General features: G+C 42.4%; 1 pseudogene; it reads right to left on the reverse strand.

The window, feature by feature from the left end:
• Nucleotides 1-1,133: 1,133 nt before the first annotated feature.
• LOC134245706 (uncharacterized) lies at nucleotides 1,134-2,251 on the reverse strand (annotated as a pseudogene).
• Between the last annotated feature and the right edge of the window lie 4,894 nt (nucleotides 2,252-7,145).

Raw genomic sequence — 7,145 nt, forward strand, 5'->3', positions numbered from 1 at the left:
AGGTCAAGATCTATTAATTAAAAGCTTCCTACAGGTTTCTTTAATTCAAGAAATATACTGTAATTAAGCATTATATTAAAAAATATATATAAATCGAATATTATAAAGATTATTTCAGCATGATTTTAAATTGAATTCTGTGAATTCAGTATTTTCTACCATTTCTATACTGAAGCTGTAAAGTACGGGAAATGGCATTGAATCAATTTTGACGTCATAATGGATCTAGCACAGGCTAAACACCTTCACTAGTTATTATGTCATACGACGTAGGTTCTACGTTAAGATACAAAATTATTTCCCCCTAAAAAAGGGTGTTGCGTTTCTTTTGCGTGTCAGTATATAAGTAAATAACAGTAACTAAAATAAAAGACATGGCTAAGAAATATGCATGAACTCCATTGTGCAACTTCATGCAAAACATTGTGCAAAACAGACGAAAATCCATAGAAATATAGTGTTTTCAAATAATTGTAAATTTATACATGTACAATTTCCCTGGCATTTTGAAGGATTTGACAAAAGACAAAGCTGTATTCTGTACAATATATTTCTTCGACTTCAGGTTTTACATCATTCTCGGGATATGATGTTAAATGTAACAGAAAAAAAACCCTTGTACTAGCCAAGTTGGATTTTACATTTAGACCAAATACCAAACAATGCAAAGAGATGGAAAAAAAAAATCATCGAATCTACTCCACCCGAGTCATGTGTAAGTACACACATATAAATAGAGATGGAAAAAAAAATCATCGAATCTACTCCACCCGAGTCATGTGTAAGTACACACATGATTTCTCCTTATTTGGACTTGGATCGAGTGATGATTGGGCTCCTGCTGCTTGGCTTTTTGCAAGTAGTGGGGGGATCAGCCTCAGATTCTTCCTTTACATCTACACCTAGTTATCGCCGAAATATGGCGGAAATACTGCCGACTCGGCGTAAAACAATAATAATCAATCATACACAAGTTGCTGCATGGCTGCATCCTTTTGTTCTTTCTTTGGTGACTTTGGTCCTTTAGTTTAGGCGTTAAGAACCACGGTCTCGTCAATCCCACTAAAGTTCAGCAAATCAGATGCTGTGTCCAAAGACGGTGGTGTATGCATGAAAGGGGTCGATATTCTCACCTGTAACGAAATCTGGTTCATCTCTCGCTGATCTATTGTTGTTTAATTCAACAGCCACAGGATTAGTTTTGAATGGAATTCTATAACCTGACTTAATAACGTCTAAAATTGTTTTACCTGCTCCTATTTTCTCCTACTCGTCATATTGTGATCTTAAGCGACCAACTGGAGATTTTTTATTTTTCATATCAACAAAATGTGCAAAATTTGAATGAGATAAAAAAAAATTAATCTAATTTTTTACTTATCTTGTTTGTCTTGTCATCTTTCTTTGTGCAATCTCCGCTCCAGTGCCCTTTGGCACCACAATCAAAACATCTGCCAGTTTTTCCACTGCCTGTTGACTTCTCGTCAGCCTCCATGCGAGTAACAGTTACCGGTTTCTTTTGATAAGGCTCGAATCTAGATATCTTCTTCCCGTTGAAAACTTTTCTCTCTGCCCTCATCTGCGCTCTGTACATCTTTTTCTCATTGTCTGAATCGTCAGCTATCGGATTGGCTTGATATTCTTGAACCACTCTCCAACCAAGCTGCGACGAATCAGCTAACTTAATGACCTTTTGGCGACTTTTAACCAACTCAATACCTTCATTTATGCTGCTTTTGGCTAAATCTACACCGTCGTCGCTGTTCAAATGCTCCCTTGCCTCCTTCAATTTAGTTAGCACTTTTGCCTCATGTTTTTATTGATTCTAGTTTCCTTTTTTTTCGGAAAACATAATGTTCATTAAGATTTTCTTCAATTTTACTAATCTTGGAAATTGAAATTTGCTGAATATTCTGTTGAAAAGCTGTCAGTCGACTGTCCATTATGTCTTTTAAATTGTCCAGCAATTCCGACTGCTGACGCGAAACAACTCTATTGACTTCTTCAGAAATTGCACCCTGAATCTGCCTGGCGTCCATTATTTTAAAACACGACTTGCTCGGGAAAGCGTGCGCTAGAAAGTGAACCCTTACTAACCACCCGTATATACAATCGAACACGTTTTTCTCATTACTAACATTTCATTGGCTGAAACCTACATAGCAATTTTACCTTAGTAACACCACACTTTCGTATTCGTTTACATGTCGTCAGGACAATTATTTTTCGCTATACTTCGTAACGCGAAAAAATGTAATTATGTTTTGATCCTCAAATAAAGCCTCTAAAGTAGTATTAGTGGCTATACATCGGGGGCAAACAATGGGTCTTGTGTTAGAACGAACAATGGATCTATTGTTAAAATGGCCTTGACCGATTTTCAGTGCATAGGTAGTAAACAATGACATTGACTGACATAATACAATTAGACTCTAAGATATACTTTTGTGGTGGTTTTCGATACCGGGCATTTTTGCCTATGGGTCGAATCCCACCGGTACCCAACAGAAGCACGTTTTCCGGTGTAGGAGAAGGGCGCCAGATTTGTCACTGTGTGCATGGTGTGTGCTGTTATTTGCCTATATTTACCTGTTTTTACATACAATAAACAGTGGTAAGTTTAATCTATCGTTTTCCCTCGATCTCGGCTCTGTAGCGGAGCGGAAACACGATAAATGGCGCTGCGAGCAGGGTGGTAAGTGTTAACGAGTGGGGAAAAGATTATTTCTACAGTGACGACAACGTGGATGGCGCCATTTTGAAAAATAATAAAATTGATGTGTATTTGTGCTATGTTAGCGGTGTTCCGCAGATCATTCATGTTGTAATATGCAGAATTGATTGTTGTTTTTATCAATTTTTGGTGCGTATTGAAGTACTATTTTTATTATTATGGAAAAAATGCAAACTGCAGGTGTAGGTAGGGGGGGCCGGAGATATCCGGATGGCCGGTACGTCCAGCCTGGGGGAAATGGCCAAGGTAGCCTGGGAAGTACCTCAGGGAATATCGGTAAGGGTAAGGTCCCTAATACAAGCAAGGTGCATTTTGACCCAAAGATGTTCAGTACACCCCGAGGGGAGGGTGCCCCTGTTTATAATGTCACCCAGTATGAGCAAGTTGATATGTCGCTCACTCAGGAGGGGGGTAAGCTTCAGGGTCAACAAGAGGTAATGTCAATAACTGAACTTGAAAAAAGACAACAAGTACTTGAGGAAGCAGTTGACAATCTACAGGGTATGGTAGATGGTTTAGGCTATGGTCTGGGTGATCTAAGAACTGAGGTTTCTGAGCAGGTAAATTCTTTAAGGGGTGAAGTGTCGCAAAGGGTAGATTCTCTTAAAAATGATATAGGATCTCTTGAGACGAGTATGACCGTGCAAGTACAGGGGGTAGGTACCCAGCTGGGGGGAATAACCAGAATGTTGAGCGGTCTGTTGGGTCCAAATAAAACTTGTGAAAGTCAGACGTCTACTGTCAGCCTCGCTGCAAGTCAGCCACTTATTTCCAGTAGCCAGGGGAGTCCTTGGGTTCCTGGACAGACAGTACATGGGTCTTCTGCATTTAGTGAGGGTGTAACATTCTCTGGGGGTCCAGGGGGTGTGGGCAGTTCAGTTGGATCTGTCTCCGCAGGGGGGCAGGTTAATGCCAGCTTCTCACGGGGTATTGCGGAAGTGTCTGGGACAGAGCCGAGCCATAACTTTACAGCTGGTTATTGTAGCTCGACTGGCCTCGGGTTTGGGTTACCTAGTACCATATTGTCAGACTCGTTACAATCAGGAGGTTTTATTGGTAGTAGAAATGCTGATCATAGGTCTCAGATAGGGGGTCAAGTTTCTAGAGGTATGGGGGAAGCCCCTGTTCAAATGCCCTTGACCCCAGGTTGCTCCAATGAAATTTGGCAAAATGCCACAGGACCTGGTTATCATGGAACTCCTTCTGGACCACCAATTACGATGGGGAATAGGCAGCCAATTATGTCGCACATGTGGCAGTCAGGTAGTATCCCAAGTCCTACTTTAGCAAGTACACATAGGTCTCCATTACCAAGCCTTATTACCACCAGGTAGTAGAAGTGGGGTTAGTAGGAGTATACCCACAGAGGTAAAGGGTGTTAAGTACAATGGAGATGTAGAGTGGGGTCCTTTCTACTCTAAATTCTCGACAATTGCTGAGTATCATGGGTGGGGGGACGCTGATTGTTTATTTGCCCTTAGTCTTACCTTGGAGGGTTCAGCATTGAAATATTTTGACATTTTGCGCCGCAGGGGTACCCGGCTTACTTTCCAAGAAGTTATTCTTCGCATGGAGGAAAGATTTGGAAAGATTTCCCTGCGGGCAGCCTCCCAGTTAGAATTTAATTCTATTATGCAAGGACCTGAAGAGCCCATTGAACAATGGGGGGACAGGGTAATGGATACAGCCCAAAAAGCCTTTGGGGGAGGAACCTCGCCTGAAATTTTTCAGGAACAATTGATAATGAGGTTTGCTTTGGGATGTAGAGATTGTGAGGCAGGTCAGCAGATCATTAATCACCCACCGAGTACTCTAGAGGAAGCAATCAAGAGGGTTAAGACATTCCAATTAAGTCGACGCGCTATTGTTCGTCGCCAAAAGGCGGTTAGGTCCACTTCTAATGATAGGTCAGTCTCTGATACTAGCTACTCAAGGTCAATCTCACCTGTCAGTCAAAGGTCACCTGAATATGTCGATAGAGGTCGAACAAGTGAAAGGTCTCGGGGTTTAAATAATAGACAAAGTGAGAGCCGAGGTCACAGTCCAAGACAATTTTCAAGGTCACAAGGGTCATCTAGTCCCAGTCGCCTAATGAATTCAAGGTCAGTTGTGTGTTTTGAGTGTAAGCAGTCGGGACATATAAGGAGAAACTGTCCAAATAGGTTACGGACTCGTAATTCGGTTTCTCCATCTGGGAATAATAGAAGTACAGGTCAAACAGAGCCAAAGGCGTCGGTGCCGACATCTACTGTAAAAAATGTGACATTTGCGGAGAACCCGTCTGTCAATGCAGCCCATGTGATACCGTCTGTGCAGTCTGGTAATAAAGGTGAAAATTCAGGTGCATGGCGTGTTCCAGTAGAGATTGCAGGGTTACAAATAAATGCCACAGTTGACACAGCCGCAGATATAACAATTGTTTCCCAGAAAGTATGTGACTCTATGTTACCAAAGCCGCATGTTGTAGAGGAATCAAGCATCAGACTTGCGGGTGAAGGAACTGGTATGAATGCTCAGTTCTTGGGTAAGGTAACGCTTATTATGGGTGGATACGAATTTGAGCATCCGGTCTATGTAGGCCCATTACAGGATGAGATGCTTTTAGGAATTGATTTCCTTAGGGCGCATGATGCACAAATTTCCTGCGAGACTGGAATCTTGCAAATCAAAGAAATAACAGGTACAATTAAGATGTTTGCTGAGGGTCCATGGCAAGTGCTCAATGCTGTATCTTCCCGTCGGGTGCGGATTCCTCCACACACTGCTCAAGTAATAGAGTGCCACCTAGATGCTGAGATGCCAGATTTCATCATTGAACCAATTAGTGTTTTCCCTTCTGGCATTGTTGCCTCTAGAACTTATAACGCCTCAGGAAAAGTGGGTAAGCTGTGCGTCATGAACCTCACTGACAGAAGTCATATTATTAAAACAGGAAGTGTTGTTGGGGAAGCAACAGCAGCTCATGCAGTCAAGGAGGATGAACCCTCATTGCGCCGGGTGTTGACAGAGGGGCAAAAGGATTGTGAACATGTTAGTTCAATAATCAGGGATTTAGAGAAGAATGCGCAAGGAGGCGGTTGACCTAGTCACTGAATTTTCAGATGTTTTTGCTATCAATGACCTTGACCTGGGTAATTTCTCAGAAATAGAGCATTGCATTGATACATGTGATGCACGCCCTATTAAGCAGCGGATGCGCAGAACTCCTCTGTTTTTCAGGGAGAGGAGGAGGGCCACTTGGATAAAATGCTGGAAGCTGGAGTAATCCAGCCGTCTACTTCTGATTGGGCTTCGGCACCAATCCTTGTCCGTAAAAAAGATGGAAGCGTGAGATGGTGCGTTGACTATCGCGCACTGAATAAGGTTACCATCAAAGACAGTTATCCTTTGCCACTAATAGAGGAATGTATGGACACTCTGGCAGGAAATAAATATTTTTCTAAATTAGATGCCAATGCAGCTTACTGGCAAATAAAACTCAAGCCTGAGGACAGGAAGAAAACGGCTTTTATAACTAAATATGGCCTATTTGAGTTCACACGGATTGGGTTTGGCTTGTGTAATGTCCCCGCCACATTTGCCAGGGCAATAAATTTGGTATTGCACCGCATAAATTGGAAGATAGCACTTGCTTTCCTTGATGATGTTCTGGTGTTAGGGAGGACAGAACGAGATCATTTGAACAATTTGCGCCAGGTGTTTGAGCGTTTCCGCAAATTCGGACTGAAGTTCAAGCCCCGCAAGTGCGAGCTTTTTCGTCCTAAAGTTGAGTTCTTGGGCCGCACTGTGAGTCAAGAGGGTGTTGAAATGGGAGACCAGTATATGGAGGCAGTAAGTGAATGGCCAATACCTCACGATGTAAAGGCAGTTGAGAAATTTTTAGGGTTTGCCAACTACCATAGAAGTTTTATCCCTGGATTCTCACAAATAGCTGCTCCGCTATATGATTTGACTGGGAAAAAGGGTTTTCACTGGGACACAGAGCAACAGGAAGCCTTTGATAGACTGATACGTTTATTGCTTAAGCCACCTGTTTTAGCAATACCGACAAGTTCAGGGCATTTCATTCTTGATACGGATGCCTCGGATTTCGCAGTTGGCGGTGAGCTGAGTCAGGTCCAAGATGGACATGAGAGGACAATAGGATATGGCAGTGCAGTACTCTCAACAGAGCAACGCCGTTATTGCACTACCCGTAAAGAACTTCTAGCTGTAATCAAGTTTACTCGCCAGTTTCGACACTATTTGCTTGGTCGTGAGTTTACAGTCAGAACTGATCACCACAGTCTGGTGTGGCTTATGAACTTTAAACAGCCACAGAACCAAATTGCCTCGCTGGCTTGAAGAACTCAGTCAATATAACATGCGGATAGTGCACCGCTCTGGTAAAAAGCATATTAATGCTGATGCC

Source organism: Saccostrea cucullata, unplaced genomic scaffold (genome assembly GCF_032062105.1).
Source record: "Saccostrea cucullata isolate Sc308-1 unplaced genomic scaffold, CSIRO_AGI_Scuc_v1 ctg21151, whole genome shotgun sequence".
Taxonomy (NCBI): domain Eukaryota; kingdom Metazoa; phylum Mollusca; class Bivalvia; order Ostreida; family Ostreidae; genus Saccostrea; species Saccostrea cuccullata.